General features: G+C 50.8%; 2 long non-coding RNA genes across 2 annotated transcripts; both read left to right on the top strand.

Annotated features, from left to right (window-relative positions):
• Positions 1-9,403: 9,403 nt before the first annotated feature.
• Positions 9,404-12,344, top strand: LOC138730920 (uncharacterized). The gene is made up of 3 exons (XR_011339116.1): positions 9,404-9,594; positions 10,027-10,087; positions 11,059-12,344. It is a non-coding gene; the product is annotated as an uncharacterized lncRNA (long non-coding RNA).
• A 3,327-nt stretch (positions 12,345-15,671) lies between these two features.
• Positions 15,672-25,544, top strand: LOC138730923 (uncharacterized). The gene is made up of 3 exons (XR_011339119.1): positions 15,672-15,881; positions 17,176-17,450; positions 25,326-25,544. It is a non-coding gene; the product is annotated as an uncharacterized lncRNA (long non-coding RNA).
• The last annotated feature ends 717 nt before the right edge of the window (positions 25,545-26,261 follow it).

The raw sequence follows: 26,261 nt of genomic DNA on the forward strand, positions 1-26,261 counted from the left end.
TTCATTGGAAATGACAACTAAACTGCATGTAATAATCTCAGCTGGCTCTTTCCTGGAAGGAGCTTTGCCGTCCCACCCTCTCGCTGCCCTTCCCACCCCGGAGCGCTCCTTTGCAGGGGCTGGAAAACAAGGAGCGACTGAGAGAGCTGGGGTTGTTTAGCCTGGATCAGAGGAGGCTGAGGGGAGAACCTATCGCTCTCTACAACTACCTGAAAGGAAGTTGTGGAGAGATGGATGTTGGGTTCTTCTCCCAAGTGAGAGGTGATGGAACAAGAGGGAATGGCCTCAAGCTGCATCAGGGGAAGTTTAGATTGGACATTAGGGAAAATTTCTTCCCTGAAAGGGTTCTCGGGCACTGGCAGAGGCTGCCCAGGGAGATGGTGGAGTCCCCATCCCTGGAGGTGTTTAAAAAGCAGGTAGATGAGGTGCTTAGGGACATGATTTAGTAGTAGACAGGTACAGTTGGAGTTGATGGTCTCTAAGGTCTTTCCTAACCTAATGATTCTATGATTCTGTCTCCAGCCCTATCAGCTCTTTTAAGACCTCTCCAGATCATCTGTTTCACGTGAAGCTGTTCACCTGCAGCCCAGCGTCCTTCTTGGCTGGAGCTGGACAGTTTTTAGCAGAAGGGGATGTGATACTGAACATTAGGACTGGGGTCTGGTTGATCCCCCCACCCCCCACCCCGGCCTTATTATTTTGCTCACATCCAGATTTATTCACCCCCAGAGTCAAGCGTCATAGGCAGCAGTAAAGCTGTGTTTGCATTCGAGTTGAAGGGCATCAAAGAGGCCAAGGAAGACAAATGCTGTGTTAGGGACCTTAATTTAACTAGGAGGACACTTCTAGGTCTGGATACAGGATCCCTGCTCCGAGAACATCCTTGAAGGGATAAAGCAGTTCCTGCTCTGTCTCCAAAGCTTGGTGACAAAACTTCAATTTTAAGCTTCTTTAAAGCATCTGCAGATGAGGCAAAATCATCCAAGTGGGACAAAATCATCTTAATTACATAAACTTGCCCTGAATTGGAGGAACCCTGATTACTATCACTGGTCTTGAACACTACAGGCACCTGTGAAGAAACTGGGAGATAAATTTGATCCAATAAATCTCTACGGACTAGGTTTTGGTGGATTTACTCATTCTGTATTTGTGTGTTACGAGTCCAGAGAAGAGCAACGAAGCTGGTGAGGGGGCTGGAGAACAGGCCTTATGAGGAGCGGCTGAGAGAGCTGGGGGTGTTTAGCCTGGAGAAGAGGAGGCTGAGGGGAGACCTCATTGCTCTCTCCAACTAGCTGAAAGGAGGTTGTGGAGAGGAGGGAGCTGGGCTCTTCTCCCAAGGGACAGGGGACAGGACGAGAGGGAATGGCCTCAAGCTCCACCAGGGGAGGCTCAGGCTGAACATGAGGAAAAAATTTTTCACAGAAAGGGTGATTGGTCCCTGGCAGAGGCTGCCCAGGGAGGGGGTTGAGTCACCTTCCCTGGAGGGGTTTAAGGGACGGGTGGACAAGGTGCTGAGGAACATGGTTTAGTGTTTGATAGGAATGGTTGGACTTGATGATCCAGTGGGTCTCTTCCAACTTGATGATTCTATGATTCTATCATTCTGTGTTAAACCAGGGTGTCCACGTTCTGTAGACTTGACCAGAAAAGTGGGAATTCAGCCTTGAGGAAAGCATCAGTGCAAATAAAAGCAGACAATACAAGACTCGTACAAACTGGCACTCTGTAAGTCTTGATTATCGTATGCATCTCCTTCCTCCCGAACCCAGGAGTGACCACACTGCATCTCTTGTCTGCTTGACCATCCTCCAGGGGAGGACACCCACCCCAGCGTGGTACCACTGTCTTGCCCAAGGCCAGGGATGACTATTGTGATCCAGACAATGGTCACAGAGCATGAATGGAAAATGCTCTCCCGTGTTGGGCTGACAACTGGCTCTCTGTTCCCCAGGCACATTCTCAGCTCCTGGGTGAATGCAGGCTCCCACCCCAGGCAATCCCCATGTTGATCTTCCTGCTGGCCGCATTTCTTTTTCTTACTGCTCCTGAATAATTCATAGAATCATGGAATGGGTTGGGTTGGAAAGAACCTTAAAGCCCATCCAATTCCACCCCCTGCCATGTGCAGGGACACCTCCCACTGGATCAGGGGCTCCAAGCCCCATCCAACCTGGCCTTGAACCCCTCCAGGGATGGGGCAGCCACCACTGCTCTGGGCAACCTGGGCCAGGGCCTCCCCACCCTCATTGTGAAGAATTTCTTCCTAATGTCTAATCTGAATATTCCCACATCCGATTCACTACATTAAAATTAGAAAGAGAAAATACCCTTTTACAGCCTTATTTACTGATTGCTCATTAAGAGTTGCCCATGAAGCCTTCTTATAAGAGCACAGCAAGGAAACAGAGAGAAAGAGAAGCCCTCTGCTCTGCCCAGGCTGTTGGATGATGCTCACACAAGGCTTGTGCTTGCCTGAAGCCATCTCAGCTCCCTCTTGCAGTGGCGAGAGCACAAATTCACCCTGAATTCATAGAGGACAGTGGGGTTTAGCATTATCACACACTGCCCTTTGCATATTGTCAAGAAACAGGGTATTATTTGGGGAATAGATACGTAGTGGGGACTTTATGTGATTACAGGAGCTCCGGGTGAGGTTATTTCCTAGCTGATGCCATCACAAAAGTGTTTTAGGCTCTGTCCCCTCCTTATCCAGCCTCCAAATCCTGTATCTGCCTGTCCCTGTGTTGCATTCCGTGGTGTCTCAGAGCAGAGAGCAACCGTGGGAGAGGAGCTGTAAAGAAAATAATCTGGCCTGTTTCTCTGCACGAGTGCCAGGAGGAAGGAGATCCAAGTCCTCTTCCAGCAAGACCCTCCATGTCCACAGCTCGCTGGCCATGTCACTCCAGTTTTCACACTGGCATGGTCTGGTTTGACTGGATCAGGGGGCAGAGGGGGCTTGGGGAAAGTGGTAGGGAGGCAGGATCTCTGCATGACAAAATCTGTGAATTGCCAGACTCCTTTCCTCAGTTTTTCTAATTATTTCTTTTTAAAAGCACTTTTGAGGAATGTCCAAACACAGAAAACTTTAGCCTAAAAGGAATTTTATCCAAAGAATTTACGAGCGACTTAAAAAGAGAAGGCAATGAGAAGAAACTGAAAGCCAGATGTAACTACAGCTTTAGAAGGCTTGTAGTTTAGCTTCGGATTTTGTTGATGCTCTAACTGGGAGCTGTTGAGTTTCTGCATTGAGGCAACCGTGACCTTGTGATCGCTTCTTTCCTGGCCATCACGTCTGTGATCACATCTCTAAAAGGGAGAAGCTGACCTTCTCATTAAACTCTTGCTTTTAGATGGTGGTATGAGAAAGAGCAGCAGGAGTCAGCAGAAATGTGAAGATCCTGGTCTTGGGCACGGGTGGACGAGGTGCTGAGGGACATGGTTTAGTGTTTGATAGGAATGGTTGGGCTCGATGATCCGGTGGGTCTCTTCCAACCCGGTTATTCTATGATTCTATGAAAACACCCCAAGCAGCAGGGACCTGCTGCTCTTGAAGGGTCGTCATGGGAGCTTGGCTCCATAAATTAGTCGATAGAAACAGGTAAGCGATACCTCTCATGTTGGACTTCAAAACACACGCATGGTCTGGCATGAACTGATCTGGAAACACAAGCAACCCTTTGCTGTGCTAAGGAGAAGAAGGTCAAGACAGCTGTGGGTTGGGGAGGAAAGTTGCAGGGAGAAGATGTTCAATGCTCACAGTGGGAGCAAGTGGCTTTTGAGGAAGGCAAAGCAGAAACACACCCGCTTGAGCGACCTCCTGCAACACAACAAACACTCTTTTGGGGAGGACATCCTTGGCTAAACCTCTGTCACCCAGGATGGGGGTGAGGGCTGAGGCTGGGAGGTGCTCAAGGCATAGGATATTCCCTTTGTAAATAAGGGCTCAGATCTTAAACGTTTTGAGGGGTCGGTCCTTGTGGCTGCTGGAGAAATTGGTAACAGCGCTGCAATGAGGTGCAAGGATTAACTGGAAAATCTGGGCTCAACCAGGGTAGAGGAGACTTGCACAGCTTCCCTGTGAAATGCTGAGGGGTAATTAGGACAGGGCATGACAAGGTCAGGTTGGATGGGGCTCTGAGCAACCTGATGCAGTTGAAGATGTCCCTGCTCACTGCAGCGGGGTTGGACTGGGTGGCCTTCATGGTTCCTCCCAACCCAAAGCATTCTATGATTTGATGATTAGCACCTACTTATGGAATCACAGAATCATAGAATCACCAGGTTGGAAAAGACCCACTGGATCATTGAGTCCAACCATCCTTCTTGTGGTGAGGGGCCCAGAACTGAGCACAGGATTCAAGGAGCGGTCTCACCAGATCACCCAAATAAGCACAGGGCACCCTACATCCCTGCTTTTGGTGAAGGGTAGGAGACAAGCTTCTGTGTTCAGAGTCTACGTTACTCTGATTTTTCGTTTATCAGTGAGATTCTGTGGGGTTTGTATTTTATTATACTTAATGGGGTATTATTTTTTTTCTCACTGGCTGTTTGTTTGAGAAATTTCTCCCAGGGGAGCTCCTTTTGATCGCTGGGTTGCCAGACAGAATGACATCAGACAGACTCTCAGAGGAATGATAAAGAGGCAGAGCCTTATTTTTTAATAAGTCTCTAGCAAAACACAGGGGGAAGTTAAACACACTGGAGAGCACCAGAGCCTGGTGCTGCTTGGGGTACGGGGCAGGCGAGAGGGGAGGAGGCTGCTCTCCCCCAGCTTATGGACCAGCAGCCCCACGTTAGCCAAGGGCACTACCAAGGTGCCACATTCTCCTTCAGAGCAAAAGAGAAGGGGCAGCAGAGGATGCTAAGTGCTGGAGAACAGCCCTTATGAGGAACAGCTGAGAGAGCTGGGGGTGTTTAGCCTGGAGAAGAGGAGGCTGAGGGGAGACCTCATTGCTCCCTACAACTCCCTGAAAGGAGGTTGTGGAGAGGAGGGAGCTGGGCTCTTCTCCCAAGGGACAGGGGACAGGACGAGAGGGAATGGCCTCAAGCTCCACCAGGGGAGGTTCAGGCTGGACATTAGGAAAAATTTTTCATGGAAAGGGTCATTGGGCACTGGCAGAGGCTGCCCAGGGAGGGGGTTGAGTCACCTCCCCTGGAGGCGTTTAAGGGATGGGTGGACGAGGTGCTGAGGGACATGGTTTAGTGTTTGATAGGAATGGTTGGACTCGATGATCCAGTGGGTCTTTTCCAACCTGGTTATTCTATATACTATGATTATCCCAAACGGAAGCTATTGCAGAGTCTGAAAGCATGAGGCTCGAGTCCAGGATCCCACAGTGCACACATTTTAGCCAGCAGCATTTGCAATCATCGCTCCTACCTGTGCAGAACTTTTGTGTGGCACACGGGGACCTGCAGACCTAGCAGGTTTTGCTCTTGGCATTAATGAGGCTGCATCTTGAATACTGTATTAGGTTTGGGCTCCTCACTTTAAGAAGGACATTGAGAGGCTGGAGCGTGTCCAGAGAAGGGGAACAGAGCTGGGAAAGGGGCTGGAGAACAAGGGTTATGTGAGACGTTTTAGGGCCCTGGGGTTGTTTAGCCTGGGGAAAAAGGAGGCTGAGGGGAGACCTCATCACTGTCTACAACTCCCTGAAAGGAGGTTGCAGTGAGGTGGGTGCTGGGCTATTCTCCCAAGTGACAAGTGGTAGGATGAGAAGAATTGGCCTCAAGTTGCACCAGGGCAGGTTTAGATTGGATATTAGGGAAAATTTCTTCACTGAAAGGGTTCTCGGTCACTGGCAGAGGCTGCCCAGGGTGTTGGTTGAGTCCCTGTCCCTGGAGGTATTTAAAGGACTGGCAGATGAGGTGCTCAGGGACCTGGTTTAGCAGTGGACAGGTACGGTTGGACTCAATGATCTCAAAGCTCTTTTCCAACCAAATGGTTCTATGATTCTGTCATTAACATTTTTAAGCAGATTGGGATTTCTTTGCCCTTGCATGAGTCATATGGATCCTGCAAAACAACTTCTGGCTCCACTCCTCCAGGTCGCAGAGGTGACAAACAACCTGTTCCAAACCCCTGTGAGCCCCTGGGATGTAGGCTTCTAGGTTTGGCAGCTCTGATTTCTCTTTGAGTCCAGCAACGGCAGAGCCCTAAGAGACTTGCTCTTCAAATTGGGTAAGACGAAAGGAATTTAATGCAACCTGATGCAAAGCCTCATCCATCCCCAGACTGGGGAAAGAGTCCTCTAAACGCCAAAACACTTCACAGCCACATTTACAAAAGGAAAAGAATCAAGCAGTGACTTGATTCTGGACTTGGAAAAGAAAGATAGAAAGAATGGGGTTTAATCTGTTAGAGCAGAGTGTTTGAAGAGGAGCTGTCACAGAAGAATCATAGAATCATAGAATGACCAGGTTGGAAGAGACCCACCGGATCATCGAGTCCAACCATTCCCATCAATCACTAACCCATGTCCCTCAGCATCTCGTCCACTCGTCCCTTAAACCCCTCCAGGGAAGGTGACTCAGCCCCCTCCCTGGGCAGCCTCTGCCAGTGCCCAATGACCCTTTCCGTGAAAAAATTTTTCCTGCTGTCCAGCCTGACCCTCCCCTGGTGGAGCTTGAGGCCATTCCCTCTCATCCTGTCCCCTGTCACTTGGGAGAAGAGCCCAGCTCCCTCCTCTCCGCAACCTCCTTTCAGATAGTTGCAGAGAGCAATGAGGTCTCCCCTCAGCCTCCTCTTCTCCAGGCTAAAGGTGTATGTGCTGCTGGAAAGCCACCCATTTGCACTGGATCCCAGCTGAATTAGCTTGGATCCAAACCTCACACATCTGTAGCTCTGAGCCCCTGTTCTGAGCTGCTGCTCCTTGGAGCACTTGGCAGAGGTGACTCCTCTTTGCAAGCCTCCTTCCCTCTTGCCTTGCAAATCTCTCTGCCATTTTCTTCCCTCCTACAGGGAGATTTTGGGGCTCTCAGCAGAGCTCCTCTCCTCATTTTTCCTGACAAACCCACCTGCTCTTTCCAGCTTTGCCAGGAATCTTCCCACGAGCAGCTCTGCCATAAATCCGGGTCCATTTCCATCAAAGGGACCTGAAGCAGTGAGCAGAGCTGGCCCTTGCTGACAGCCTGAGGCTGGGGAGAGCATCCCACATCCCCAGAATGAGGCGTCGGTGGTTTCTTTGTGGTTTCACAGGGTCATTCTGCAAGGCTGAGATGAAATCCAGTGCAGAAGCTTCCCAAGGAGAAGCTCCAGCAAAAGTGAGAGGGGATGTCAAGAAGTACGTCCAGCTCGATAAGTCTTTAACACAATATTTAAGCTGAAAGAGGGGAGATGGAGATGAGATATTGGGGGGAAATGTTTTGCTGTGAGGGTGGGGAGGTCCTGGTCCAGGTTGCCCAGAGCAGTGGTGGCTGCCCCATCCCTGGAGGGGTTCAAGGCCAGGTTGGATGGGGCTTGGAGCCCCTGATCCAGTGGGAGGTGGTGCAACTGGATGGAGTTTGAGGACCCTTCCAACCCAAAGCGCTCCTGTGATTTTAGGATTCCAATATAGCAGGGTTGTACCAAAAGCATCGCAGCTGCCTGCAGGATCTCATCCCTGCTCCAGGGCTGTCGTGGTGGGGCTGCTGTCTCACGGGTCAGGGTGGTGCTGGAGGGTGCAGCAGTCACAAGATACACATACAACCTTTCTATTTTTTTCCCAGGGTGGGAAACTCTTAAGAGATTCCTGGGAAATTTCTCTTTTTTTCCTGCAGCTTGAGGCCAGTTTCCTTCCTTGCAGATTGCAGGGTCCCAGGCAATAAAAACAGCAACGTGCCAGCTAGAATTTACTGTCCCACCAGGTCTCCCAGCCTTGTCATGGGGCATCACTGCTTCACACCTTCCCAAGACAGCACTGGGCATCCCTAGAGAGCACGTGTTTCCTTTGCAGTGAGAGGGGAAACTGAGGCACAGACGTGACCCAACCTTTTCCTTCAAAGAAGACCTTCTCCAGACTTGTACATGATCTGAAGAGAAGGGGCGAACGGGGATTTTGCAGCATGTCTGTGGCCAAGATCAGAGCAGACGCGACACTGGCTGCATCAGCAAACTTAGTTCAAGCTAAACCAGTCCATGCATTTATATGTTCACTGTGGGAACAGAGGAGCATGGGCAAATGACAAGTTTTGGCACACTTCTGCTCCACTTCCAGTCGCTTGTCACTGCCTCAGTTTCCCCTTGAAGATTTTCTCTGGCTCCTTCTCCACTGTGAAATCCTGCACAAGCCATAGAATCGTGGAGTGGTTTGGGTTGGAAGGGATCTCAAAGTGCATCCAGTTCCACCCCTGCCCTGGGCAGGGACACCTCCCACTGGATCAGGGGCTCCAAGCCCCATCCAACCTGGCCTTGAACCCCTCCAGGGATGGGGCAGCCACCACTGCTCTGGGCAACCTGGACCAGGACCTCCCCACCCTCACAGCAAAACATTTCTCCCCAATATCTCATCTCCATCTCCCCTCTTTCAGATGAAAACCATTCCCCCTTGTCCTGTCTCTGCCCTCCCTGATCCAGAGACCCTCCCCAGCTTTCCTGGAGCCCCTTTCAGAACTGGAAGGTGCTCTAAGGTCTCCTCAGAGCCTTCTTTTCTCCAGGCTGAACCACCCCAACTCTCTCAGCCTGTCCTCATATGGGAAGTCTCCTTTTTCAGCTCTCTTAGGTGTGACCCTCACCCCCAGGCCCCGCACGAACCCTTTTGGGTCTCTCTTAAAGGAGCTGGTGTCTCTCACACTTGGCTGGGCGAGCTGCAAGGTTTTTCAATCATCTGCTAATGGTAGGAAAGCAACTTTTATTCCCTGTCTCCCCTGGTCTTGGCAGGAAAGGTGGAATGTGGATGGGGAGAGGAGCAGCCACCTTTCAGGCCAACAGCTGCTTTGGGGGATGGGTTAGATAAATGGGCAGGATTTCCAAATAGCCCTGCACATCCTGGCCAGAAGACTTCACCGGAGCATGGGAATGGCTGACTCTGATAACACCGCATCCATCTCGGGTGATCCCAGCTGGGGAATCCACTACAAAGACACCTTTTGGCAGCTTAGGATGTGAAAGGAGATGGCAGAGATAAAACCAGGTCAGCTGGCTTTGGAAAGAGCTGAAACGCAGAGGGATCTCCTCCAAAGCATCTTTTGCTGCTTTTGGATGCTAGAGCTGTCCCTGCGGGAGGAACCAACCCTTCTTCAATGCACACAAGGCAAGATCAAGGTGTGTTTTTCCCCCTGCCTTGAAGAGGGAGTGAGGTACAGTGGGGCTGCAGCCCCGGCTCGCACAGGGAAGATGCAGCAGGCTCAGGGATTAAACTTCCCAGGTGTTTTCCCATCATCCTGTTGCTGTTACTCGCTTTCCGTAGGGGTGATGGAACAGCTGAGGAGCATCAGAGCCACCCAGATGCATTCATCAAAAGGAGGTGCAAGCCAGGAAGAAGGAATCGCAGCAGGCAGGCTGGAGAAGAGCCACGATGGACACATGGACCAACTCTGCTCCTCACCTGGCAGTGCAAGACCTTCTCCAAATGACTTTCCAGCCACAAGCACCTCTGGACTGACCACTGCTGGGTGGGTGGACAACCTCACATCAGCGAGAGGAGATCTTGTGGGAAGTTTGGATTGCTTCTTCTCCCCCTCTCTCCTCTCCCTTCCAGCCATCCCCTCCCTGCTTCCCACCCACCCGCCCAACTTTATGTGCAGTGGGAAAGGAAACGGCCCCAGGGAAACAGGCTGAATTTCCATCTGGGCACTGTCTAACACAGCCCCAGGAATCGCCAGGCATGCAAGGATCTTCCACTCTCCAAAATCAAGGCAAGGCAAAAGCCATCTCTCCTTTTTCACTCTTGCCAAGGGCCAGAAGGCCATCAAGATCCAAAGCATATCATTCCAGCAGGAGATTTACACTGGGGGAGGGGGCAGAATTGGTTATTTGATGATTGGGTTGGGTTTTTTTCTTTTTTAGAAGCTCTTAATATCTCCCTTCCCTCCTTCTCTCTACAGCACAAATCCCCTTTCCAACACATGCACGAGAGCAGAGCTGAACCGGTCGCACAGCAAACAGGTGATAAATCACAGGGCAATTGATTCAAACCATTCCAGGGAATGGGAAACACATGGACGGTCTTTCTAATTAACTGTTTGATATGGCTGCAGTGAGGTTGGGTGTAGTTTCCAATGTTTTGCGTTTGGCTTGTCTCAACCCTCTCCATGGTAACTGGAGTTTACCGGAAAGTGAGAAAATCCTGCATTTGAGAGAGCTAAAGTGCCTGAGTGCAGCTCAGCTCCACCACAATAAAAAGGCAGAAAAAAAGTAAATACGGTGTTTCCTCTACGGGAACGTTCCCTGCTCTTTCTCTTTCCAGCTAGAAAAAAACAAAAGAAAAGATTCTTCTGCTTTATCTGTAAATCACCACTTTTGGTAGACTACAGAGCACTCAGAGCTGTTGTCCTCCAAGAGAGACACTGAGGTTTGGGGGTCTGGTCCCTCTACCAGCTCTCCCACCCGTACATAGAAACAGAGACTGCTTTGGGTTGGAAGGGACCTTTACAGGTCATCCAGTCCAACCTCCCTGCAGGAACGTCTTTAACTCAATCAGGTTGCTCAGAGCCCCATCCAACCTGACCTTGAATGTTCCCAGGGATGGAGTCTCCACTACACCCTGGGCAACCCAGGCCAGGGTTTCACTACTCTGAGCCTGCTCCAAGCCCCATCCTACCCGGCCTTGAACCCCTCCAGGGATGGGGCAGCCACGGCTGCTCTGGGCAACCTGGGCCAGGGCCTCCTCACCCTCACAGCAGAACATTTCTTCCTAAGATCTCATCTCAATCTCCCCTCTTTCAGCTTAGAAGATGCATGTCTTATGCAAGACACATCTACACGTTTCTTTTGAGTGATCTCTTACTCCCAGGTGTCACCCACACCCCAGGTGTCATCCACAGTAGGGTGGAGGGGGATCAGGGCAAGCATTGCACGTGTTTAGCCATTTATGCTATCAAAGTAACTGAGCCTTCTAATTCATGGTTATTTTGCAGCAAACTCAAGACTTGGAAGTGATGTGGGGCTCTGTTGAGGACACCAACTGCTCCAAGAGGTGGTTCATGGTTTGGAAGAGTAGCAAACCCAGCCTTGCAGGACGTGCAAAGACATGAAACCCATGTGCTTCTCCCGTGGGCAAGAGGAGCTGAGCAGGTACCCATGGGACAAACCCCAGAAGGCATCCTACTGCCTGGAAAGGGAGTTGGTCACCCCTCCAGCACCAAAATAGGGGAGGAGCTGACCTGGAGGAGTTAGAGGTGTCCCAGGGCACGAGGACCCAGGGAGGTCATTGAGTCACCTTCCCTGGAGATGTTTAAAGGACGGGTGGACGAGGTGCTGAGGGACATGGTTTAGTGTTTGATAGGAATGGTTGGACTCGATGATCCAGTGGGTCTCTTCCAACCTGGTGATTCTATGATTCTATGACCGGGTGCTGTGATAGCTGCCAAAAAGGGTTTGCAAGCAACAGGCAGGTGGGGAGGGGTGGTCTGGGGAGGAGAGAGCTCTGCCAGGGCCACCTGGGTCACTCTGGACCTGGGTAGCAAGATCCCCAGGGGACCCTCACCTCAAACCAGCTCAAGCCCAACACATCCTGCTGACATCTCCAGTGTAGCCAACGCATTAAAATGTAATTTTAAAAGGAATAGAGGTTTAATCCATCTGTGTTTGAACATAGTCTTTTCCCATATCCTGCTTTTGGCACGTCCCCCCAGCTGGCGCATCGCACCTCGCTCTGTAACACGGGCAAAGCTGCTGCAGCTGGGGAGGGGAGCGCAACACAGGCACCGGGCAGCAAACAAGCTTGGGATGTTAATATTTTACTTTTTATTGGCTTTTCTTTTTTCCTTTTTCCTCCCCATTTTACCCTTTCTGCACCACGACTCCCTGGGGATCGGTTGGAACATCTGGCCAAGCCACTTCTGGTTCCATTTATTGGCAGATAATTTATTTGCGGATCAGCAGGGAGAAGTGCCCCAACCATGGACTGGAGGTATAGTGGTGACCCTTGGGTGACGCTTGCTTGAACATGGGGTCGTTAGGTGTTTAGGGGTGATCCAGACCCAAGAAAGTCAAACGCAGATCTTCCCTTATCCAGGGCCATTAGATCTTCATCCAAAAACACTGGGGGAAATTAGTCAATTCACTGCACCATGAATATCATTACATGTTATTCATTCTCTGGGAGCATTTTAAAGCATTATTCACTCCTTGTGCATATTATTAAAGTGGGTCCCACTCAAAGAAGGAAATTAAATTGTAAAAAACAGTGTTTCTCTCTGTCCTTTTGCTCTTTTTCCTCACCATCACTTTCTTTTCAACCATCTGCAAGTTCAGGATAAAGCAGAAGCAGTCCAGATCCCAGCGCATGAGCAGGTTAATCATGGAGTGGTTTGGGTTGGAAGGGACCTCAAAGCCCATCCAGTCCCACCCCTGTGACACCTCCCAGTGGATCAGGGGCTCCAAGCCCCATCCAACCTGGCCTTGAACCCCTCCAGGGATGGGGCAGCCACCACTGCTCTGGGCAACCTGGGCCAGGGCCTCCCCACCCTCACAGCAAAACATTTCTTCCTGAGCTCTCATCTCAATCTCCCCTCTTTCAGGTGAAAACCATTCCTCCTCATCCCATCCCTGCCCTCCCTGATCAAGAGCCCCTCCCCAGCTTTCCTGGAGCCCCTTTCAGCACTGGAAACTGCTCTAAGATCTCCCCAAAGCCTTCTCTTCTCCAGACTGAGCAACCTCAACTTTCAGCCTGTCCTCATAGCAGAGGTGCTCCAGCCCTGGGATCATCTCTGTGTTCTCCTCTGGACCTGTTCCAACAGTTCCATCCCCTTCTTATGTTGGGGATTCCAGAACTGGACGCGGGGCTCCAGGTGGGGTCTCACCAGAGTGTATTAAAGGGGCAGAGTCCTCTCCTTCATCTTGCTGGTCCCAGTGCTTTGGATGCAGCCCAGGACATGGTTTGGCTTTCTGGGCTGTGAGCGCACGTTGCAGGCTCATGTTGAGCAACTCCTGCCCCAGCACCCCAAGTCCTTCTCCTCAGAGCTGCTCTCAATCACATCATCCCCCAGCCTGTAATGAAACCATGGATTACCCTGACCCAGGTGCATAACCTTGTACTTGGCCTTGTAGAACCTCATGAATCATAGAATCATAAAATCACCAGGTTGGAAAATCACCCACCAGATCATCGAGTCCAACCATTCCTATCCATCACTAAACCATGTCCCTCAGCACCTCGTCCACCCGTCCCTTAAACTCCTCCAGGGAAGGTGACTCTGCAACCTCCCTGAGCGACCCCACTTCTCCAGCTTCTCTGGGTCGTTCTGGCTGCCATCCCATCCTTCTGGCATGACAAGTGCACCACTCAGCTTGATGTCATCTTCAAACTTGCTGAGGGTGCCCTTAATCTCGCTGTCTGCATCATCAGTGAAAATATTAAACAGCACTGGTCCCAGTACAGACCTGAGGGACACCACATGTCATGGATCTCCAGTGGACATGGATCTGTTGACCACCACTAATGCTGGGTTGGGCTTCTGGATCCATGCTTTCACAGCACCTTTCGCTCAACACATTGCATCTGAAAGGTGTCAACAGCCTAATACTCCCCTGTCAGCAGGCTCTTGGAAGCTCTCTTAAGCCCTTCCAATGGCCATGGATCACGTTCAACTGCGTTCCCCATGCTTGGCTAAAATTATCCAGCTTTCAAAAATATAAATGAGTTTTCTTTTTTTGTCTTGCACAATCAAAAAGCGTGGGCTTGTTTTGCTTTGAATCAAACTCCAGAGGCGTTTTCCAAGGAGGCATTTTGGAAAAAATAATGAAAATTTCGCAAATTTTGCAGCCAAAAGCAATTGACCCTTTGCCCCAGGGAGGAGTTTCATTTATTTCTGGCATTGCCACGCATACCAGTGGTCAACCCTGTCATACATGTGGCTGATTGAAGCGTATAAAATGAAATAGGATTCTTTGCATGGGCTTTTAGGAACAACACATTGTTCTTCACCACTGGGCACATCGATGCAGAAACCCCTTTTTCAGTGCACGGCACAAGGCAGAGCAACAAATCCTGCTGGTTTTCCAGTGCCCGTGGACCATCAGGACCCAGGAGCTGGCAGCTGATCCCACCCTGGTGGCTGAGAATCTTCTCAGCACTTCCAAAACACCCTGAAAAAAAGCAATTTCCTGCATTCCTGTAGGGGGCTTGGGGACTGATCTTGATTTTTATGGACTCAGCCTGTGTGCCAGCCTCCTGTGCGCACATCTCGAGCAGCTTTGTCAAGCTAGTCACATCCCACTGGGCTGTCAGTTGCCACTCCACTAGTACATGTCCCCAGCCACGGCCAGAGCAGAATCCTTTGCTGAATCACTGATGGAAATGCTTTCTCCTAACGTATCCCATGCAGATGGACCTGCCCAGGCTAGTGGTAGAGTCTTCAGCCCTGGAGGGGTTTAAAAACCATGTTACCATTCCACTTGGTTTAGTAGGCACAGTGGGGTTGGGCTAACTTGATGATCTTAGATGGCTTTTCCAACCTAAATGATTCTATGATTCTATGAGCTGGTGACACCTCTCCTCCCAGAAGCTCTTTGAGGTCTATTAAGACCCCGCAGAAATGCATAGATGGATTTGAATCTACCTCGAGTAGCTTTCAACAGAGGGCACAAATGGCTTTGGCTTGTGCCCATGAGATGCTGGAGGACAGCAGGAGCTGCCACCTTCTTGCTCTCACGCGTAAGATTTCCTTTCCACCTGCACAGCCTGACATCAGATCTCACAGCTCTGGTTCTCACGAGGGATTTTCAGCTGTAATGAGATCAGCTTTTCCGGCTTATGACCAAATCCAAACGACAGAAAAAAAAAAAAAAAGAGATAGAAAGAAACTCAAGCCAGGAACGAAATCACCGTGTACTTTCCTAGCTTGGTAGGGCTTCAGGATGGGGCTCAGCCTTGCTGTCTTTTGCCTTTCACTTTCGATGGGGGAGGAACTGGGATGAAGACTCTGTTTAGAGACACCAGCTTTTTCATCAGGCATCCACCCTTACTGATGGATATTTCTTTGGAAATAGAGTGAGCTCTAAATAATGGCCAGTGTTGACTTCTGCAGTTTCTTTGAACTCTTTGTCTTGCTGGCCTCATGAAGAGTTTACTCATTTCTGGTGAAACGGTTGGGAACTGAAGCAGGAGAACCTCCTCTGGTCTGGAGGGATGACTGGGGCTGCTTCCCACTCTCGCACTGACTGTGTGGCCTTAGTCATGTCCTCTCATCCCCCTTGCCTCCATAAAATATGGCCTGTGATGCTCATGGAGATGCTGCCATTTCCAGCCCAACAGACCCACGGGAAGCCAAGGATTAGTAATTTTAAAGACAGTAGCCACAGTGATATTTTCTTCGCAGGCTCTTTCGGTGTTCCTGCATTTCTAAATCCTTTGCCCTTTAAGTTTCTTGGGAAAGCATCTGGTTTCCAGCTCTGGGTCTCTCCAATCTGTCATTTTACACAAATATACAAACATCTCTCTTTTTTTGGATGATGGATTAGGGCCGCACTTTGGCTCGGATCACACAGCCCAGACTGGAAGAGGGGCTTTGAAGTCGTGAAAATTTCACATTCCCTTACTGCCAGCAGAACAGGAGAGACGTACATGCTGGGAAACACAGAGCCTGGCTCGTTTACACTGCTCCAGCGTCATCCCGTATAAGATTGCACACTCAGTTAATTCACCTAAAGGACATCATTGCCCTCTGCTTCCTCTGCACAAAGAGATGGATCTCACAGGGATTTACACATCCTCTGGAGGAGAGGAGGTTGTAGCAAGGTGGGTGCTGGTCTCTTCTCCCAAGTAAAAAGTGGTAAGACAAGAGGAAATGGCCTCAATTTGCACCAGAGGAAGTTTAGATTGGATATTATGAAAAATTTCTTTACTGAAAGAGTCATGAAGCCCTGGCAGAGGCTGCCCAGGGCAGTGGTGGAGTCACCAGACCTGGAGGGACATGTAGACGTGGCACTTCGGGACATGGTTTAGTAGGCACAATGGGTTGAGCTGGATGAGTTTAGAGATCTTTACCAACTTTAACGATTCTGTGATTCTATGACCTGGTCCTGGCTTTCAGGGGAGCCCTCAGGACCACCACTCCCGTGCCTAAATCCCTATAATAATCCTGCATCCAGGCCACTGAAGCTCCCTGCAGGTCCACTCTCCCCTCCCAGAGCGGTGCAAAGCCAACTTAGCGCATGCACAAATTGCTTCCACAGCACAAAACACCCTTGCATCCATTTCCCAGCATCTCCATCCCCCACGTCCTAGGGATTTGTTTCAGACATCCCCTTTGCAGTGAGGATGGGAGCCTTGACTGGAGGTCCTAGCAGACAGGTGAGAACAACCTGTAGTTTGTTTTCTAAAATGAGTGTGAGGGCTGCTGCACTGGGTCCCAGGACCTTTCGCCTTGCACGTGAGAAAGCTTCGCTTGGAAAAATATTAGCAAGCTCTGCAGTGATTTTCTGCTGATTTACCAGCCGGAGCCGTAAATCAGCACTTGTCAGGGGCTTGAGTTACGTGCCTGTGCTGGAGAGCGATGGAGCCAGCTGCCAGGAGGAATTACCAAGCAGCAAACTCGAGTCTGAAATCGTTGGTTTAAGCCTCAGAGTGAGCTAAAATATTCAGGTGATTTATACCGGAGGAGACAGCTTTATGTCCATTTCAGCTGAATTCCCAAGCCCTGCCAATAAAGACCTGCAAAATCTCCTGGGTTTGATCCCACACTGGGGAAGGGACACTGCCAATTTAATGAATTTAGGCTCTGAGCTCACCAATTTGATGAGATTATGGGTGAAGCCCTGCCCTCGGTGGGAGATTTTGCCCAAATCTTCTGCCAAGCAACATTTCATTGGGCACTGGAACAGGCTGCCCAGGGAGGTGGTTGAGTCACCTTCCCTGGAGGTGTTTAAGGCACAGGTGGACGAGGTGCTAAGGGGCATGGTTTAGTGTTTGAACGGTTGGACTCGATGATCCGGTGGGTCTCTTCCAACCTGGTTATTCTATGATTCTATGATTTTCCCCAGCATATGCTGCCCATCAGTTTTCCTTATCCCACCTTTTACTTCTGTTTTAGCTTCTGCTCTTGACTGATGCCCACAAAGAACCTCAGTGCACGGATGCTGCAGTGATGAGCAAGAGGCACGATTTGGCTGTTCAGCAAAGCAGAGCCAGGTCTGTTAGGGAAAGGACATCCCGTGTCCCTCACCAGCACGTAGAGTGAATAAATAAGGTGCCAGCAGATGGTGCTCAATAATTCGCAGCATCCTTGTTGGGATGAAGTGGTCCCTGCCCAGCAAAAGGCTCACAAAGCATTTGTTGCACCAAAAATACAGCGGCAAGCAGAGCAAGGTGAGTTTTTTGCAGTGTGCTAACTTCATTTCAAACACATCGAGGCATTAACAAGGAAAGGACCTTTTTATTGCAGCCCAACACAAGCTCCTCAGACCCTGATCCTGCTGCTTGTTTGCATCACTGGGGCTTTGTTTGTTCAGAAAACATAGAGGGGAGGGAAAAATAACATGAAAAAAGACATTGCAATTCACTTTCAAAGGAATCTCTTGGTGCCCTGGGAAGATAAAACTCCTGATCATATCATTCACTTAATCTCCCTTGGCTGTTGCACTTCCATCGCTAAACTGCTGGAGCTTTGGTTTTTCTGATGTGGAAATGGAAATGTATGAAACACGATGGATCGGATCAGCAAGTGGCCTCGGAGGCAGGAGTTGAGCATTTTCCTTTCTTCTTGTCCCATGGCTTGCATGCTCTTGCTTTCCTGGATGTCCCTTTGCCTGGGACACCTGCACACGTGTCCCTGTCCCCGCTTCCTCCTTGCTTCCCAGAACCAGCTCCTTGCACGCTTCCTCCCACATTGTCCCGAGGTCCTGCAATTCCACTCCTGGCACTGAATTTCTTCACTGCTTCAGCCTCAAATGAGCATTTCACAACTTGCAGATGTTGCAGGAAGGGACCAGTGATAACAAATCCTCCTCTAGACCGAGACCTCCTCTGGGGTCAGGGACCCGATACCAGCCCTGTGGGCACTAAGCCCTCAAAGGATGCTCCAGCCTGTGATGTGCTGTGTGATGAAAAATTCCTTAGAGCAGGAATGCATGGACTTTTTGGACAGGGCTGGTGCCCAGCCTGCCAGGAACAACAGTGTTGTCCCAGGGGAGCAGTATCATTAGCTCATTTCCCATCAGTGCGGGGAGCAGCTGGTTTTGATGCAAGCAAAGAGTTTGCAGCACCAAGAACCCAGGGAAGAAGGTGAGATAGGGCAGCGGGGGGCATCCCAGGAGCATCCCAACCCCGGTGAGACCAGCATCCCACAGCACAGGCAGCAGGTGCAGGGATGGAGGCAGGAAACTGTTTATAGGGCTTAGGAAAAGCTGAGGTTTCTGGCAGGTTCCTGAGACATTCGGTTTGGCCCAGAGCTCTCCACTGTATAAATTGTGGAATTAGAGTCAAACATGAAACCGGAGCAACAGGCCAAAGGCAGAGCTGGCAGCTGGTGGGAGGTGATTTTTTTCTCTGTGTGAGTGTGGCCAAGCCAGGTCGTTTGAAGAGAGAAAGATGAGAAGGGGGGAAACAAAAGAAAGTGGAGCCCAGCAAAAAGGGGATGGAAATAACCCCCAAAGGAGGATGAATGGAGCAGCAAGGGAGTGGAGATGTTCATCAAAGGCTGCATAGCAGGAAGCATCTGCAAAGCAAGGCAGTCCAGGCCATGGGGAAAGCCAGCACTTCCCTGGGGACCATCTCCCAGGTCTGATGGCACCCGTACTTGGTGACACCGGGGACTGTTCCACTCATTCCGAGGCCTCAGCTCTCCTGCCACACAAGCACGAGGGTGTTCCTCCACCAATGTCTGATTATTACTGGTTTTGCTCAAGATGCAATTATGCTTTTCAAGATCAGGACCGTGCACTGGGTTGACCTCCAGCGTTTTACAGCCGTGTGGTTTGGATTAGCTGACTCATTGTTTATGGCAGCGTTTCACGACCCTTTGGTGGGGCCGAGACACACACAAAAAAATCAGCTGTGCTGGGCACGGAGGGAGTTTTAGTCTGCAAAGCATCAATGTGTTGTGAGATAGGCAGGGAAGCAAAGTTTTCCTGGGAGTCTTGGAGAAACCCGTGATTTTTCATAGAGCATTTCTTATGTGCCACAGATTGCACCCAGGACGGGGGGGAGAAACATATTGCCAGTGTCAGAAACCTTATCTCCATCCTCCCAACTTTTGTTTTCTCTAACCAATTATCCAGACGTGCTGGAGATAGAAGTCAGATGTGGTTTGAATAGATGTGAGGAATTCAAGCAGGGAAAATCATACCATGTGGAGGAAGCAGGAATTTGAGAACAAAGCTGTTCAGCACCAACATTGCCTCCTTCTGCTCGTAGTTATCTACTGAGGAGCCCATCCTTTAATCAGACACCCCCAAGCTCAGTGGTGGAGTATCTGGGGATCTCATCCACCTCAGCAACCCGGGCTTGCTTCTTTTAGAGGCCAAGCATGGCATCCAGTCATACTTCTTGGCGATGCCATCATCACTGCACATGATCAGATCATAAAATCATAGAATCATAGAATCACAGAATGGTTTGGGTTGGAAGGGACCTCAAAGCCTATCCAATTCTAACCCCTGCCACAGGCAGGGACACCTCCCACTGGATCAGGGGCTCCAAGACCCATCCAACCTGGCCTTGAACACCTTCAGGGATGGAGCAGCTCCCCATGATTGTCCCCATGACAGATGCTCTCCTGGTGCAATCACTCCATAAGGCCAGGTAGGGTTTTCCTGAATGAACCCACTCCTCGTCTGCAACAAGGAGGACCCAGAGAAGGTCAGGTGCATGTCCAGGTGTCCACAGGGTCTGCGAGTGTTCAGATTTCAAATTACTTCAGGCCTCAACTGCATCCCCGTTAAAACTTGCAGGAGGTTCCATTGACTTCACCATGCTCCTGGCTAGCGAAACACCAGAAGATTCAACAAATGCAGCTGCTGTCAGCGATTCTCCTGAAGCCTGCTGGCACGAGGCTCCTCAATAACCAAGGAGTCTGTTGTCTCCATGCACTGCTGTACCCCACGCCTTGCACTCGCTCCTTCCATCTGCATGTGAACATGCAGCAGCAAATCCAGCATCACTGGTGAATGGATGCTGGCACATAGCGAGTAATTTGGCAGAGCCTGGCTGGCTGCCAAAGCCCATGTTGGTGATTCCACGATCTAACTTGATTTGCAAAGCCAGGATGGAGTGCAGTCGCGTGCGGCTTCCCTGAGGCTGAGGCTTGGCTTTAGTGTGAGACTTGAGCAGTGGCTTCTCCTGGTCCTGGCTGCAGAAAGGGACATCCTGTACTCATTGTCCCAGATGAAAACTTGCTCCATTTCCAAACAGAGGTTATTTTTCAGCTCCCAAGCCTTCAGGCTTGCTCTTGCTTTTTCATCCTCAGTACTAATGATCCTTCGAAAGACTTAAGTGTGAGCTGGAAATGGTAGATGTGAATGTGGCTCCAGGTTTCTAACCTCTCTGCACTTTCGGCCTTGTCTCAGTCCCAAGTTTGGGTTCAGCTCTGGACAGAAACAAGGACGAAATAGCAATATTCACATCAGACTGTAGGCTCTGAGCTGCAATGCAGAGTTCATAGAATCATAGAATCACCAGGTTGGAAAAGAACCACAGGATCATCGAGTCCAACCATTCCCATCAATCACTAAACCATGTCCCTCAGCACCTCATCCACCCGTCCCTTAAACCCCTCCAGGGAAGGTGACTCAACCCCCTCCCTGGGCAGCCTCTGCCAGTGCCCAATGACCCTTTCCATGAAAAATTTTTTCCTAACGTCCAGCCTGAACCTCCCCTGGCGGAGCTTGAGGCCATTCCCTCTCGTCCTGTCCCCTGTCACTTGGGAGAAGAGCCCAGCTCCCTCCTCTCCACAACCTCCTTTCAGGGAGTTGTAGAGAGCAATGAGGTCTCCCCTCAGCCTCCTCTCCTCCAGGATAAACACCCCCAGCTCTCTCAGCCGTTCCTCATAAGGCCTGTTCTCCAGCCCCCTCACCAGCTTTGTTGCTCTTCTCTGGACTCACTCCAGAGCCTCAACATCCTTCTTGTGGTGAGGGGCCCAGAACTGAACACAGGATTCGAGGAGCGGTCTCACCAGTGCCGAGTCCAGAGGGAGAAGAACCTCCCTGGACCTGCTGGCCACGCTGTTTCTGATCCAAGCCAAGATGCCATTGGCCTTCTTGGCCACCTGGGCCACTGCTGGCTCACGTTCATTCGCTGTCAACCAAGTTGACAAGTTGTTCCCAGTAATGTCCCTTCCTGCAAACCAACTATGAGTCTTGGTCCCAAACAAAGGAGTTGGCAGCACTCCGAGTCCTGGAGCACCACGTTGTTTCTTCCACCACGCTCATCCCTCTCCGAGGGAGCAGCAATGCGAGCTCTGCCTGCCCTGTGCCTCGTCTGCCATTTGCCACCCTGGAGACAGAGCTGCTCCTGTGCTCGATGATGTCTCCTGCACACTGAGCTCCTTTGTTAGGTCTGCTTGGGCTTTGCTATCGGTGCTTAGCGACCCATAAACACAAGGTGTGAAGCAAGATGTGTAATGTTAAAAAGCACAAGGGAGAGACCGTTGGGTCATCTTGATGTTCTTGACCCCTCTGCCACTGCTCCGAGCTGCTCCTTGCTCTCAGCAGACAATATCCCATTGATGGCTTGAGGAGCCGATGCCAAGGAACAGGGTTGTCCTGATGCTCTGCCATGTCGCGGGGTCCTGATCCGCCCTTGGAAATGCCTCGCACAATGCACAGACTGTGTACGTCGGCGCGTCGCAGCACCCATGCGATCTCACTGGATGCACAAAGAGGGTCTCAGGGCGGCGGGGTACGAGCGTTCCTTTCTCAGGGCAATGAACGGCACTGATTTATTCCCTTTTCTCGCTGGAAACAAAATGCCCTTTAAAAATAAAGCGAAAGAGCTGAACTGGCTGTGCCTTTGCCGGTCCCCCCCTGCGTGGCCTTTGCTGTAGGGTGCCCTGCCCGTGCCGATAACCCCGGCTCATGCTCGCCCAGGCCCCTGGGAGAAGGGAATTAGCACTTCATATTTCCAACAGGCAAGTCAGGAGCGAGCGCCTGGCTGGCCGGCGTCCAGGCTGCTGCTGTCCGTGCCGAAATTCCTCTTGCTTTTTGCCAGTGCACCCAGTTGGGTTTCATCTGAGCCCTTTTCCCTGGAGAGGTGCCGGCATCGCCTTTGGCAGGGTCACCCCTGGGTCTGCCCAGGAGCTGCTGTTAGCAGGTGGTGAAAGAGAATGCGAGGTGTAAGGGTCAGGACTTGTAAAAGGTTGAGTGAAACACTGAGGAGAGCTGGATCCCTCACCACAAGAAGGATGTTGAGGCTCTGGAGCGAGTCCAGAGAAGAGCAACGAAGCTGGGGAAGGGGCTGGAGAACAGGCCTTATGAGGAATGGCTGAGAGAGCTGGGGTTGTTTAGCCTGGAGAAGAGGAGGCTGAGGGGAGACCTCATTGCTCTCTCCAACTCCCTGAAAGGAGGTTGTGGAGAGGAGGGAGCTGGGCTCTTCTCCCAGGTGACAGGGGACAGGATGAGAGGGAATGGCCTCAAGCTCCACCAGGGGAGGGTCAGGCTGGACATTAGGAAAAAATTTTTCATGGAAAGGGTCATTGGTCCCTGGCAGAGGCTGCCCAGGGAGGGGTTTGAGTCACCTTCCCTGGAGGGGTTTAAGGGACGGGTGGATGAGGTGCTGAGGGACATGGTTTAGTGATTGATGGGAACGGTTGGACTCAATGATCCGGTGGGTCTTTTCCAACCTGATGATTCTATGATCCTATGAAATCACCACATGAGCCATGAAATGTGGGCAAGGCCTCCAAGCAGGAGCTCCTGTTGAGGGTTCCATCATCCAGCACCAACCTCAGAGCCATAGAATCATGGAATCATGAAATGGGCTGGGTTGGAAGGGACCTCAAAGCCCATTCAGTCCCACCCCTGCCATGAGCAGGGACACCTCCCACTGGATCAGGCGCTCCAAGCCCCATCCAACCTGGCCTGGAACCCCTCCAGGGATGGGGCCGCCACCACTGCTCTGGGCAACCTGGGCAGGGGCCTCCCCACCCTCACAGTCCTGCAGAGACTTCATTCTGCTCTGAGCTGGGTGGTTGTTTGCTCACACTTTGTTTTTGATCTTTAATACCACATTATTTTTACGTAAGCCTCTTTCCCAAACAAGACCCATCAAACCTCCAAGCGATGTCCCCTCTCCCTGCCCCTTCTTCCCCAAGTAAATATTTTTAGCTCTCATAAACACAAGCCATTAAGCACTCAAGAGTGAAAAGCAATGCTCTGGGGAGGCTCCGCTGTAGGGGCAAGCCACATTCCTCTTCATCCAGAGGTGCTTAAAGCACAACCCCAAACTGTGTGTTTGATAGGAATGGTTGGACTCGATGATCCGGTGGGTCTCTTCCAACCTGGTGATTCTATGATTCTATGATTCTGTGATTCTATGCCCTTACTTTAGCACCTCTGTCTGGACCCCATGTTGTGAGTTTGCGACCCAACAAATGCTCAAGCCAACCCCTGCTTCCCTCCTTCACGGGGAGCTGGGAGGAGGCAAAGCTTTGCGAAGCAGGCGCTAAACTGCGATTATGTCAAAGTGAACCCAAAGGACTGAGCTGGCCAGAGCTCACTGGGTTGCAGCATCCCCAGGACGTCACACGGCTTGGCAAACTCTCAGCCTTGTCATTAGATCTCTCAGGCTTTTGCCAGATGCTGTGCAGGCGATGCTGTAGCCAAGGATGCTTTGCTGACTCTTGGACCTGGTGGTGCCTGGATCCTGCGCTGATGAGGTGCTGTCTTTCTGCTTAGATATCAGGGAGTTAGAAAATAAAGCTTATGAACTCTACAGTTTAAAACTCCAGTGGGAATCTCCTTTGATTCAGCCTCACCCCTCTCCCTCAGCTTTCCTGCTGCCTTAGCTAGCGCCAAAGGACATCTCTCCATTGTCCCATCCCAGCTTTGATCAGAGAATCCCCACTGCCTTCATCCGATTTCCCCAAAATAGATGGAAAATTCACACTCCCCCTCTTTTTTTCCAAGTAAAAACATTGAGATTTGGGGAAATCTGAGCAGCCAGAGTGTTTCCCTTTGCTTTGCTGGAGGCCAGCACCCTGGTTTTATACAAATTGCACAAGGAGATAAATACGTTGCCCACAAGGATCGTTTGGAGCAGCCCTGCGAGAAATGCCATGGGCTTCCCGGGTCTCAGCGTTCGCCTCAGGTTGCGCAATAAGCAGGAAGGCTGGGATCGTGCTGATGAGTGCAAGATGTCCTCGGGAAAGGGGACATCCAGAAAAGGCTGGAGGAAGTCAGCAGTGCCAGGAAAGGACACTGGGAAAGGCTTTGATGCGAGCAAATGTGATGTTGGCTTGGATGCCAGAGTCCTTTGAAGAAGCAAGGGGCTGAGGACGTGGTTTTGGGACAGCAAGTGGCTTTCGCTGGGTGGTTGGGGCTGTTTACTCTGTCCGGCTCCGGGCTGTGGGGCTTGGGGTGGCCTTGCAGAGCTGGACTTAGCAGGGCAAGGTCTAGAGACGCAGGCTGGGGAAGGGGCTTAGTGGCACGGCTTAAATGGGCTGAGATCAGAGCTGGGCTCCAGTCCAAGGTTCAAGGCAAGGCATAACTCTGAATTTCTCAAGCTACCCGAGCCTCCTGGGTTTGCAGTTTGCAGCCTCCTGAGATCAGATTCCCATGATGGATTCCCAGCGGCAGAAACAGAAAACTTCCCGAAAGGGCCCACATCCAGCTGCTGAGCTGCCTCCTTCTCAGGCTATTTGTGGTATTCGGATTTCTGAAGAAAGCAGCAAACGAGGAAGAATTTCTCCCTACTTTGAGGGTCCTGTTTCCCTCTTCCCTGGGGAACCTCCCTTCTGAGGCCGAATCATCCAACCACACGCGATGGTGGCTCTTCCCACCACCCTTCTGTCCCAAGGAGCCTCCTGCTGGGAAACCACCCGTTGCCATCAGACACAATCAGGCCCCTTCTTCCTTCATCCACGGGGCATTTATAGGGTTTGTTGGGATGTGGTTCGTGCGATGTAGGATATGGTGTATTTCTTGAGCTCCGCTACTCTCATCCCAGTTTCTGGTTGTATGTCTAGAACATCTCCATTAATATTTCTTTCCATCCTGCCTCTCTCCAACATCCTCGCTTTCACCTTTATAGGCAAACAGCCTTATCTAGGAAGACTTGTGGATGTTGCTTTCCAAAGGGAAAGGGATGCTGAGCACCTTTTTTTACCCAGTCCCAACAGCTGATTCTTCGAGCATTATTGCCGCTCTCATCCACCTTCCCAACCCTGAGATGGGAGAGGTCTCATCACCACTGGCTGTAAATGGTGGTGACATCAATTGGGAATGACATGCCTGTGCTTCCTTTGCAATAAAATACATATAATACCCACCTGCACCATTCATTTTCTTTATTTTATTTACCCCCCTATTCAAGCACCACCGAAAGCTCTCCTTGCGCAGCAGCGAGCTGTGGATTGGGGTTTGCTGTCCCTGAAACAAGGTGATGTCAGGCCTGGGGGGAGATGTCAGATTGCCCCGGGTCATAATAAAACCACACGCATTCATTTTCCTGTCAAATCAGCTTTAAACAAGCCCGATGTGAGTAAACATGGAAGCGCAGATTGCAAAGGCTGTACAAACACTCCCGGCTAACCAGTTTATACTCAGCAGATGTTAATGTTTAGCAGGCAGGGATGTGCCAAGAGGGTTGCCTTCCACAGTGGGTGAGGAGGGAGAGGTGGGTGGATGAGACCTTCTAGGTGGATGAGACCCATGGAGCAGCAGGCAGTCAAATGCAGGAGGCAGGGATGCAGCCGGGAGCATCCCTGGAACCCTTGAACGAGCCTGGTACCTCCTATTCAGCCCCAGCATGCAACTCAAATAATCTCTGGGATGTGCCGGGATGGATGTCCCCTCTGCTGCAGGGTTTTAGGAGGGTTTGTTGGTCAGGGTTGTTTAGAATCCGTAGGAGCCGAGCTGCAGCACGTGTAGGAAAGCAGCCGTGATCCTGGAATAATGTTGTCTTAGCAAATGGTTTTGTTATGGTTGTCGGATTCCATGAGGAGCATTTCTTAATCTAGCAAAGCAG

Source organism: Phaenicophaeus curvirostris, chromosome 25, assembly GCF_032191515.1.
Source record: "Phaenicophaeus curvirostris isolate KB17595 chromosome 25, BPBGC_Pcur_1.0, whole genome shotgun sequence".
Taxonomy (NCBI): Eukaryota; Metazoa; Chordata; class Aves; order Cuculiformes; family Cuculidae; genus Phaenicophaeus; species Phaenicophaeus curvirostris.